Below are 12,921 nucleotides of genomic sequence, written 5' to 3'. Positions count from 1 at the left end.
AGGGTCCCCTTAGAAGCATAGAAGGAAGTTGTGTAGTGACACATAGTGGAGATTTCACTGTTCGGTGTGTAAGCAATAAATATTTTTCTTCAGTAGCAGAAAATCAGAACAAGCCTGATGTGTGGCCCTCTTGATAAAGGGAGAAAGACATTTTAAAACTTTTTTTCACTTTGCACGTGTATAGGAATAGCAGAGATTGATTAAAATTTTTGATGATTTAAGTTTAATAGGTTGTTTATTAAAATAGTTTCTTTTAAGCTTAACCCTATTAATTTTTCTATGAAAATTGTCTTCGATATGGTTACAGCTTTTTCTGACTAGGAAAAAATCCAATTTTTGGTCACCAGAAGGTGGCGCCGTACGGCGCGATTTAAAAAGTCCGTCTCAGAACAGCCAGAAACATTCAGGTGTTTACGTTGGAATTTTCCTAAGCACATACTCTTTCTCCTGGTTTGAATTTTTTGAGATGTTGTTGTAGAATGTTTTCTAGATTTTTCTCTGTGATCATGCCCTAAGGCTATGATCCGAGTGGAAACTTCCACATCGCCTCTGCTATTGAAGCAAAATTATTTTGGGAAAAAAATCTCTAGCTCCTTCATTTAACTATTTATTTCAGTTCATGCAGACAGATTTTCTCAGTCCAATTTTGAGCAGTCCAGGTCCATGTTGGCACTAAAACTTAATTGGGTGGGCTAATGGAACCTTCTCACTTCTGTCCCCTGTTGGGTACAGTGCTGAAGAAATGCTAGATAAGATCTACTAAATACACACATATAAGAAGAAACTAGTGCTCTGCTTTCTTCATATGAAGCAGATAATTTAAAAAAATCCCTACAGAGATAGAGAAAAATGCTTGTGCTCTGAAAATCTGAATATTTGGACCTTGATTGCTGAGGTTTGCTTGCACAGGCACAACTCTATTACGATCACTGAAACCTGATGAAGAAACAGGGATCCACTGAAGACAAGTTCTTGGGCAAAAGAAAGTTTTCATGTTCCTAATTATTGCTGAGAAACATGAATAATTACTGTCAGTATGGCGAAAAAAACCATCTGTGCTCTTCTCTTGTGGCCTATATTCTCTGCAGTGGTTTCTGCAGATGAGGGATTGGCTTGCCCAGAAGGGTTTACAGGCATTATTCCCACTGTGGGGGCAGTTACAGCAGCCAAAGGGGGTGCTGGTGCCTCTGCCCAGAAACACTCATTTAACCATGGTGTGTTCATGAACTGGTACCAGGTAATTATAACTAATACATAAGGTTGTAGATGGGCTTTTATCTTCATCCAAAATGCTACATGAGCCTTATGGGAGAGCATGGAAATTAGTCCATATCTCAGTCAGAATTCAGACACACACTATGACCAAAATTTGAAATGGACTTTCTTTTGATTATAGGAAATAACAGTGTATGTGACCTGCTTTCCCCACCTAAAATAGAAAGCACCAATTTATTCCTACTCTCAAGAAGTTCTAAGAAATCTTCTGTGACATACTATAAATTTTAATGGACACTGATTGCTCTGAGTTTGCTTTCAATCCATGTCATGTGGCTATTGCAATGTGTTAAGTGGATTCAATAATTGAGTATATTAATCCTTAGACATATCACCCAATGGAGGCACAAAATACCGTATTGTTGAGAGGCCTTTGTTACCCTTCGTGTTTGTCCTTTTCTCTGTGATGCCTCATGTCTTCATTCTTCTATTACTTATTTTTTCCTTGCTATACTCTCTATTCTTGTGAAAGGAAAAGCCTTTTCTTTTTGCCATGCTGTTTCTCTTGCCACATCTCCTCTTTTGTCCCCACGGCAGCCCTCACCATTTCCATATACCAGATCTGTTATGAGCTGACCTCTGAGTTGCCAGTACAACAGCCCGTCCTGCATGTGCACTTCACTGCTCCTTTTCCTCTCCTTCTGTAGGTTGGACAGGAAAATGAAGTGTACAGTATTTTTTCAGATTTGCAGGTGTTTGCCCATACATCTCAGGGAGTTTGGCAGAAAGAAAGTGTATCATGGTTGATTAGCAGTGATGAGATACATATAAAAACTAATTCCTCTGGGGAGAACTAATGGCTTATTCACCTTTTCAGTATCTGAGTTTCCATATAGAGCTCTGGGGCTGCCTGCAGGGTGGTTAATTAGTTTAACCTGTTGGAGGCAGCCAAGTCTGCAGTTTCTGAGTAGAAAGGGTGCCACAGCATAAGTCTCTTTACGACGCTCAAAGCACTTTTTCTGAAATTGGCCATGTTTCGTTGCCTTTATAGCACGTATGCTAATCCTGAGCTTGCATTGAGGGCACATACACACAGCATAGAACAGAATTCAGCTTGTGTACATTTTCTTAGATCAAGAAAACAATCTGTACTTTGTTTTAATTGCAGCACTTAAACTAAAGCATTTTAATAGGTGCTTCACCAAGAGTTTAGGTGAAGAGCAACTATCTGCTGATGTGATACATTTAGCCAAGTATTTAATTTATTTGAATTTTTATCTCTTCGTATGTAGGAGCTGTAATATTTCAGGATAACGTGCTCCAGAAAAACATGCTTCCTGCCCAACTACCGTGCAGTGTACATCTACACATATTTGCAGATCTGTGTATTATATTTTAGTTTCCTTTTAAACATTTTTCAATGCATATGCATTGAAATTGCTAGTTTGCATTTTGGCAGAGGATGGGAATAGCTGTGAAAACACCTGCTAAATACTGATGGGAAACTCCTTAGCAGCTGACATGCACCTGTGTCTTCTGCTATTGAGAGAAAGTGCCAGGCCTGGCTTGTCATTCTTTCAGGTATAGTAACACTTCCAGGGCTGGGCTACCTGCATCTGTGGTGGATTGTGCACAGAAATTCCCAGTGGCTGCACAGTAATGAACACCTAGGTCTTGGCTGGTAGTTTTATTAATGGCAACAGTTCAAATGAAATTACAGCCATTATGCTGCATTGTAAGAACTAAACAATTTACTTCTGCTGAAATTCCTACTGACAGCTCTGCCTGCCAGCATCCATCTTTTGTGTGGCTATAAGATATTCAAGAGATCATAGTGGAGAATAAATCACTCTCTGGGCAATTTACTGAGTTGTATGAAAGTGAGAATAAAAGCTTTTCAGCTTGAAAAGTAAATCCATGTTTCATTTATGTCAGCTATGTGGAGAAGCTGCTAAAACACAGGATATGGGATCTCGGTTTTGTTTTTTTAATGCTAAAAATCAGAATGTATAAAGTATTTGGCACTTCTGTACTGTTTAAAACACCTTTTCCTCTTTCCCATTTCTCTGTGGGAATTGGTTTTGTTTAATCTTGATTCTGTCTACCTTTCTAATATCTTTCTATCAGTCATTTTCAATGTCTCCATTGCCTGCTGTAAGTGAAGAGTAGGACTTGAAGTGCAAATAATCTGGAAAGACTGGGAAAAATGCTGAATCAATAGATTAGGATGATTCAAATGAATGCCTCTACTGGAGGAAGCTGGGGGAATTCAGCTTTTATACAATATGTTTGAACATAATAGGCTGAAAATTCAGTGTGGTGGCTCAGCACACTGGAGCCTGCATGTGCTGTCTCTGTCCTGCTCCAGTGCCAGGAAGACATAGTGGGTATAAAGGGCTGAAATCACTTTATACAAAAATAAAGGGCAGGAGTCCCCCCAAAACACAGCAGTAGTTCTGCTTTTCATGAAATACATACTTCAATGACAAGGTTCTGTACTTTGCAGTTTAAGTGTGCAAGAAATTTGGGGCTTTAGAAAGCTCTGTGTTGCCTGGTGTAAGTCAATATAAATTAGGAAATCTGTCTGGGATTTAAAAGAATGCACAGTAACCCAAGGAGTATAATAAAAGGAGATTTTTTTTTGCTTAAATAGTTGGACAAAACTCAGCTCCCTAATAATTTCTGCAGTCTGAGGTTTGGCAGTGAAATTTTGAAATTTTGGCTTGTGTGTGCTTTCTCCCAGTTTCCCTTCTCCCTTCTTTTCTTTAGAATATTCTGGCTTTGGGGATGGGTATATTACAATGGGTATTCAGCATAAGACTAACTTCTGCCGTTCTTTTTTTTTAGCTTGGATTGCCACATGCACAAAAATAAGGTCAAAATTTGGCCAAAGACAGTTTCTTTGCACCAAGAGTTTCTGGAATTTATACCACATTCACTCTAGTTTTTCCTCCCAAAAGTGGTTTGAGATGCTGCTTGCATGATACATCACAAATAGTAGAAAAGTAGATCTTCAACTTGAAATTACTTGTTTGTCAGAGAAGACTATTTTTTTAGGAAGAGCACTGCATAAGCTCAGGACTTTGAGATAGTTTGTTTATGGGATGCTGTTGTAAAAAAGATATTATTCAAGTAGAATATGTATATGAAATAAGGGACATAATTAGTCATATGATATTCAGTGGATACAGATGGTTCAGCTCCCAGTTATATTCTCCCATATGTAATGACAATGGAGAGTCTGTAACTGGCAATTATTCATTGCTCTTAATGCAAATAACCCTGTCACAGTCAGTGCTTTATGTGGAGGAGGACTATCCCTTTTATTTGCAGATAGACTTGGAAGATTTTAGCACATTTAATACATATAAGTCTGTAAGTAAAGGTATCTCTAATTTAAATTATTATTAATCAGCACCTGCTTCTGTCCAGCTTTATCAAAAACTTGTTTTTAAATGCAGGCAGAAAATTATGTATATGCTTATGCAATATGGAGAATTGAAGTTTTTGCTATTTGTTGCATACTAAAAATTTTATTTTTTTTATCTTCCTCTAGAGCACAAAAGTAGTCAAGTAGAAGCAGTAAGTACATTTCCAGATGATGTCTGTAACAATCTGTTTTAATTAATGGAGTTCCTTTTGATATGTTAAGAAGGTAGCTTTTTTCTTTTGTGTTCCTAAAGAGTTTTTAACTCTTGTCCCAAAAGGAACTTCTATGATTTGAAGATGAGGCTTATTTTTCACTTCTCTGATGTACAGAAAGCTATATTTAAACATAAGGAAACACTTCTTTCCTTTAAGGATGATGAAACACTGGGCCAGGTTTCCATACTTGGAGATATTCAGATGTCCTGAGCCATCTGCCCAAGCTGAACCTGCTACCAGAAGGTCACTTTGTGTAGATGTCTCAGGATGCCCCTTCCAACTTTAGCCATTCTGTGATCCTCTAATTCATCTCAAGCAAGCACATGTGAAACCTGAGACTGAAAAGTAAATTGCAGGCCGTGTTGACCTAAAGCTAAACCTATCTGTGGCACAAAACTTCTCTAATCTTCTTACTTGTTGTTCTAAGGCCTTTGGGTGTACCCGCAGAATTATGCTTTGTTCTGTTAGGAGGTGCCTGTCCAGACTTCACTCGGCTGTGTTTGGAGTAAAAGTCCATCTTCAGAATACCCGGTGACATTCAGTGTTTCTCGCTGGAATAGGTTTGCCCTTTTGTGTTTCTCTGAGGAAAAAGAACTAGCTAAACCCACAAATCAAACAAACGTTAAAAAAAATCCCATAACACCAAACCAAAAAACTTTCCTTAACTGATTATCGGGATTTATTTGGTGCCACCTTGGGAAACTTGTCTTTGTTAAATCTATCAGTGGAAACAATGTGACTGATAGCAACATGACTTGACAAATCTTGGAGGATGCTTCAGCTGAAGTGGCTGCCAAAAACCCCTACCCAGTGAGATGATAACAGAGTGGATGTTTTCTGCCTACCTGGATCTGGTTTTCCAAAGCCTCTAGTCTGGCTCTGTTCGGCCTTCTATGGCCTTACAATTCAGAACAATAATCACCAGAATATTTCTGTATGCATATCTGGTGAAAAAGACTAAGCTGTCGGACTGGTTTTACACAGCATTAGCAATCACTACAGAGCAGTTCAATAGGAACAGGGGAGAGAACAATTTCATGTCATCCTGCTATAGCCAGTTGCAACAGACAGCTGAAATCCATGGATCCTCAGTGAAAGGATGCACCTTCAGATACTGATTCAGAGCCAGAGATCGTTTGGGGAGACTGTCTAGTAAATGGATGCCTCACATTGGTGTGAAATGCTTCTTTAAGCTGCAGACAGTTTTCACTGTGTTCCTTACTGAACTTAAGCCTCAGTTCTATGCTGTATTTTTTTAAGGTATAAGTTCTTAAACCTGAGTCAATAAATGAAGCCATAAATGCACCTAGATTACTGGACTATTTAGTACCAATTTATTTAACCTAAAAAATAAGAAAGAAGGGTACTGAACTATATTTCTCCCTTTTAATAAAACAAGGATTCGCATCTACTTTAAAAATATATCCCCTCAGAAATTTAGTTTTTTATTGAGAATGGCACTGTTTGGATCCATTTTAAGAACTGTTATACATAAATAACTTTCTGGGAGAAGAATACATTATTTTCCTTTGTAATCACTGCTTTTAATTTTCTTAATGCACTTTTCACTGCTGCTTTGTCTGAATACATTTTATTTTTGCTTCTCTAGACAGGATTCTGCCACAAGCATTTTCAAATCAGACATTAATAGCACAGTTCACAGTTGTTACTGCCAGTGCTCAAACACAAATACTGCATTTGTGTTTGGAGGAAAAAGCAAACATCAGATCTTAATTATGTGCATTTGTGCTTCTGTGCTTAAGCAAGCTGGCATAAGGAGTTTACATCACTATCAGTTAACTGTAGTCTGTAGCTATCAGGATCACCAGCTGGATGGTTTGCAGTGGTGAGGGGGGTTTGTCCTATTTTCTTGCCTGTTTTTGAATGGCAGGATTGCCAGGGAAACTTGAAGTTTTGTGTTTACTTTATCCATAAAGAAACAGTAGGACTTTAGTACTGAATGCCTAACTAAAATAATTTAATTTATTTGCAGACTGTTTTCAAACAGTTTTTGGGTTTCTCTGTGGGATTTATTTGGAGTGAGTAGGCCAAGCATTACAGCAGGGATCAGAATTGTGTCAATCTGCAGTATAATCTCTTGTGTTTTTCCTGAACAGACAAATGATGAATGGATCATCTGCCCTTTGGAACATGGATTAAGTTTGTCTGTCATAATAAGATTCTCCTCCTGGCATTTTTAGGCACACTTGTAGTGATAAGCTTTAAAACTTGAAAAATGTACATAGGTCATTCAGGCTTTGGATTTCTGGTCAGTTATTAAAAACCATTATAGTGATTCATTAGAATGAATTATTGTCATTCACTAGAATCACAGAATAATTATCCCTTTTTCCATCTTGTAAGGTGTGGGAGGTGCTGAATGTCAGCGTAAGTAAACTCTCATATAAAGACATTTATTGTTTGCAAAGCAATAGAAACACCAAACCTTTATATGCTGAAAAAAATAAGAAAAGTTACAGAAAAGGTTCTGTTGTAGATCTTGGCCAGATGTCATTTGTAGAAAAAGAATAGAATTTGGCCTAGTGTGATTTAAATGCTGGGGAGTGCTCAGAGAGCCTCCAACAAGGACTTCTGATCAAACTGCTCAGAACAAAAGAAATATCAGCTAAACCTAGGAAGGATTGCATGCCATGCAGGACCACAAGGCTTTATCAATAGAGCTGTGGCAAATAAATCAGGAATGCTGTCACCCTAGGTTCCAAGTATATGCTAATTGTACCACTGAACAAATTAAAAGTTTGGTGTATGCTTTTGGGTCTATATAACTCCACTCTGATTGTCTCTCATTTTAAAATCTGGTCTTCTAACGTACTAGTATTTTGGTTCGGATTAATATTGTAAACAGTTGAAAATATTTAAAGTTTTTTAGATATATATTTAGCTAAGAATATGAATTTGATGTCGTTGGCAGTGAACAGCAGAACAATTAGAATTGGTTGACATATTCCACTTTTCATATAAATGGGAGTTAGCATTTATTCTTTCAGTTACAAGCTTGATTATAATCTGGAGACTCTTGTTAAACTGTTTGCTAAAAGGAATGTTACAAGCAAGATGTTTTCATTTTGTGTGCAGCTAGGAAAGTTTTGTTAAATGTGTTGTTGTCCCAAAGCCATAGGAATAGTTGCTTTTTTTTCTGCAGTGTGAAGTTGAGTCCAGCAGACTGAACTTTTAACATCTTATTCTTGAGCAACAGGCATTGGTGACTTGGAGAGAGAAGTGCTCATTAATTGTATTTCAAAGTTTTGGAGCTAGAATCTTGAGCATGGATTCAGTTTTGATCATTCTGAAACATAATGGTACATCAATTTTGTTGTTCTTGTCCAAAGAAAAGTTACTCTAATTGTTACTTGCCACTGAAAGGAATTTGTGTACATATCTCTTAGGCTTCATTTTTGAATAGTGGAAAGTTTAGTCTTTCTGAAACCAGATGGTTTTTCTTGCTCTTTTATGGGAAACACTCAACAGGGAGGCCAAGAGGCCCATCTTTGGAACATGAATTATTATTTAGGTGTTACTTTGTAACATGGAAAAGGAATCTGATGTGGGTGGATAGAAGGAGACTAATGAAGGACATCTTGTCTGTTTTCAGTAAAGATCTTTGCGTATGCAAAAAGCCTCCATTTTTAGCACACTGCAATAAAGGAACAGAAAAGATAGCAAAGTAAAAGAAATTAAGCCTGTACATATTGGATATTTGTGATTAAGGAGCCACCTGGAGACAAGGAACTTTGAGAAAGTAGTATAAACTGACCATAAATACTAATGGGGCAAGTGGATGCAGTATCAGCCCAGAAAGTCAGATGGGCTCCCAACAGGAAAAGTTTGGAAAAGCTAGAAACTGCTCTTCATTTTTTTATAAAGATACAAGAAAATGTAGAACTGGTGAGGGTTTTTGTTCTGACAAATCTGTTTTTCTAATGATTATAGGTATTGGAGCCATCTCATAGGTATGAGGTGCAATATGGCTATGGACACTGAAGAACTGGCTCCACAAAGAGGAGACAGCAAGTGCTATCCAAGGCAGCAGGGCAGGTGGTGTGAAGGACCTGTGAAAGTTCACTTTTTGCCCATAATGTGAAAATCAAACAAATGTGTGGCATGGAAGATTTTAAGATTGATGCACTGACTTTGCATGAAGACTGAATATTTTTAATACTGTGTTCTTGAAAATCCCTCCCTGTGTGTCTGTCCTCAGTCAGCAGAGGTGAACTTTAATGAATTGGCCCTTGACCATGGAAAGAGGGCTGCTTGGATGGCACTAGCTAGAATCACTCTGAAGGACTGTAAGCTTTGTCTGCCTTAATGAAAGGCACTAGGTAATTTTGCAAAAGGGAAAGCAATTTCCATCTCACTTTATAAGATGCATATATATATATAACTATATATCTTAAACATATGGATTTTAAATCTTGGCATTGAAAGCTTTCCTGTATTGAATTGTGAAGTGTATGAACATAAATAGTCCTAAATTGCTGTGTTCGTGGAAGCACAAATGAACTGTGTGAATCTAGAATAATTTCATGTTAATTACTGTGTTTTATTCCAATGGTTTAATTAGAGAATGGTGTCACATATTGCCACAGAATATCACAGTTTACCTGCCCCATCTGACAATCTTTTGGCTTTAGTAACAAATGAAAGCATGGTCCATTTTGGAACAGCTTTGAAGGTATGAGATGAAAATCTTATTTAAAGATGGATAAACTTAACATATCCTTTTGGAAATTCACACAATGAAGTTAACTGACCTTCTCAAGATAGATTAGCAAAGTGTGTCAGTAGTCAAGAGCATTTAAATTCCTGACTGTGTCCCTCTTTTTTAATCATTCTTTCCAGATCAGTCTACAGAATGGTGCTCTCACCAGTGACTGAGGCAGTCAATAGAACTGAATTGCTGGGTATATGTTTTTCCTACCATGAGCTTTCTCCATGTAAGTAATATCCCTCTTCAGAGGCTTTTTTTTTTCTTTTTCTTTTTTTTTTTTTCCTCCTGAGAGTAAGAGGAATGGGGTAGATAAAAAGAGTGGCAAGTTAAATCTTTGAAAATTTAGTGAAAGAAAATTTTTGCATTTCTTATTGATACTTATGCTTCAGAAGAAAATGGACATCACTGCAAGTTAACCAAGTGGAAATGTATGCCTATTAAAAGGATTTTTTTGTTCTTATCAGGAATAGAATGCCTTGACTAACCAAAACTGGTTTCATTTCTTGGAATTGGGGTCAGTGGCCAGGAAGAGTTCTTATAAGAGATTTGTAAGAAATTCAATATTTCTTCTAGGTGTCTAAAGCAGGAGATAATATCTTGCACCTTCTTCAAATAAGCTCCATTGATGATTTGCTTTGTGGAATGCAAGGTTGTTAGTCTGCCTTAAATCCATGCCCTTTGGAGATGTTTTTGAACCTTTGTTAGTTATAGTTTATGTAGCAGTGCTGAATTCTCTTCTGCACATCAAATTCAAGTTGCTGTCTAAAAATTAAGCTTTGAATTCTGGATGAATATCTGTGAAAGCAGGCCCCATGTGACCTGCAGTTCTTTCAAAAGATCTTATTTGCCTAGAATTACATGCAAGAATACAGTTTTGCTTTAAAACTCTATGCTGTGTTGCTGTCATTTAGCTATTGCAGATGTTCTTGAATGCACTGATGGAAAAAAAAGTTATAATAATCCTGTGTTTAGTAGTCCTCTAAACCAGAGGGGGATTACAGTTAGTCAGGTGAACTGGATGCTGTATTAGGAAGGATACAATGACCCAAATTACATTTTCTATTGAAGTGCTGTTAAAGACTACTCTGTTTTCATCTGTACAGCAAACTTCAGACTCATTGAATCTGTAGGTACCGATTCCAGTAGTACAAAAACACAATTTGCTGCATGCCTGGGAATTCTGCTGATTTTTCCTTTGAGTACTTGTTATGCTTTTTAATACTCCTGCTATTGATGATTTTGGTTTCTTTTGGTTGTAAATGTTTAACCTATTTTTGTGTACTTGTTATGTTTATTTTGATGTTAAACACATCTCTTTATAGCCACTTCTTAGGAGGCGTTCAGCAGACAAATAAACCATGTGGAGCTCATCCTTGTAGCAGCCATGTAGCAAACCTCCCAACATACCTTGGTATCTGGCAAAGTTAGTGCACACCACAGCCCCAGCACAGAATTCATTGATCCCACTCATGCTGAGCTCTGTGATCTGTACCTCATGTGGGGCACTCCAATTCCTTACCATGTCACAGCACTTCATCTTACCTGCTTCAGTATTGTTTCTGTGCCACAGGTACTAACTCCATTTTTTAAATTTTTTTGCTTGTCTAGTTGTTTGAAATAAGAACCACATAAAGGCTAAAGTAAGAGACATATTTCCTAACCTGATTTTGGCTTGCAGTTTGCTTTTGTTTTGTCAGATCTGACACAGTATTCTTCCTGAGGTCCATTATGTTTAAATGTAGCCATTACTCATATTTTCCACTGTAAACTTGGATAGCCACTGTGGAACAAGCCACAAAAAATGTGAGTTTCGTGACAAAATTGTAGACCAAGAATTTTAAAGTTTAGGAGTCATCTTGGCGCTAACTAGCCTTAATTGAGGAGGTGGATTTCCAAATATTACTCTATTGTCTGGTAACTCAAGCACTTCTCATATAGCATGGTTTGTATGCTCCAAAACTGATCTGTAAAAAGCATCTGAAAAATTGGAAAGCTAGGGTTGTAGAATGGATCTAAGTTATGGAATCTAAGTTTTACTTCAAAATTCATTGAGGCAAATATAATCTTCTCAAATAAACCTCTTAGTGAAATCATGCTTTTTAGAAAAGCACTGCCTTGAACAATATTATGCAGCTCCATGTACTTCATGGTTTTCATCTCCATGTGTTTAATAGTTAACAAGCTAACACAGATGAACAAAGGCTGATATGTGCTTTTTGACAACTTGGGATGCAGTGAGTGAAAAGCAGCATAATTCATATGAACAGCTTACAGGGAGACTTGGAGTATTGTCATGGCTGTTACCACCTGGCTGATCTCAAGAGTTATATCACCGTAACTTCAGGGGCTGGATGCATTTTGTGTCAGACGTTCTTATTCTAGAAGTAACATGCAGGATAGTTGGGTTCTCAGAGGATATGAAATTAAAGTGTGAGGGAAGAGCAGAAGAGCTTTTTGTTTATTAAATTTGATGTACAACTCCTAAACTTCTAATTATACAATTTGTTAAGGGGTTGGTAATGCTACATTTTCTGAATCTATCTCATGCATGCATTTCTGCTTCTGGTAATGCTACATTTTCTGAATCTATCTCATGCATAAAAGTTATCTTGTTTGAAGGATATAATAATTCCCATCATCTTTCAGTTTATACTTGGAGCATGGATCTCTCTTAACTGGTTATTCATCTCTTCTAAAACTAACTTGGCCAGAAGCATCAGTTGTTGCTATGATCTGAGCACTAAAGCTTTTCAGCCTCTTCAGCAAAGGAAGCAGAGCCTGGCCTTTACGCTCTTATTCCCTGGGTTAATCAAATATACAGAGAAAAGCGAAGGGAGTGGTTACACTCACCCCAAGTGTATGCTGTTAACTGCCCCAGTACTTTTACCAGTATCCTGTCCTGTGTGGTTTTCTCTAAAGCTGCATTGTCAGAGTTCAAGTCACCAAAAATTGCTTCTATTTTGGCAGTTTCTACTGCAGGAAGTGGTTCCTTAGCAATACATAAGTTAAAGCTGGTATAGTCCTGTGCTCATATTTCCATTATTTTACCCTTTCCTGCCAGTGCTCCTGGCCTTTGTGTGATTAGGGCCTTATTCTGCTCAAGGTTAGTCACTCTTTTGTTGCTTAGTTTTCTCCATTAGAATTGAGTATGTTTCTTGGGATGGAGAAATTTCAATCAGCAGCAGTCGAGATTGAACTGCTACGGGACCTCACTGAGAACACACTGGTGTTGTAACCATGGGAGGAGCTATTCTGTCTGTCGCAGCATGGCTCAAACTTCAGAAGTTTTATAACAGCATCTTTCACTTTCACTGAAATGGATTTGATTAAAT

General features: G+C 37.5%; 1 protein-coding gene across 1 annotated transcript in view; it reads left to right on the top strand.

The window, feature by feature from the left end:
* Positions 1-12,921, top strand: part of TYW5 (tRNA-yW synthesizing protein 5) — a 161,565-nt gene that overhangs the window by 20,810 nt on the left and 127,834 nt on the right. The gene's annotated exons all lie outside the window — the stretch shown is intronic.

Source organism: Sylvia atricapilla, chromosome 7 (genome assembly GCF_009819655.1).
Source record: "Sylvia atricapilla isolate bSylAtr1 chromosome 7, bSylAtr1.pri, whole genome shotgun sequence".
Lineage (NCBI taxonomy): Eukaryota > Metazoa > Chordata > Aves > Passeriformes > Sylviidae > Sylvia > Sylvia atricapilla.
Note: the sequence above shows the minus strand (reverse complement) of the source record. Positions and strands in the feature narration are given on the sequence as shown.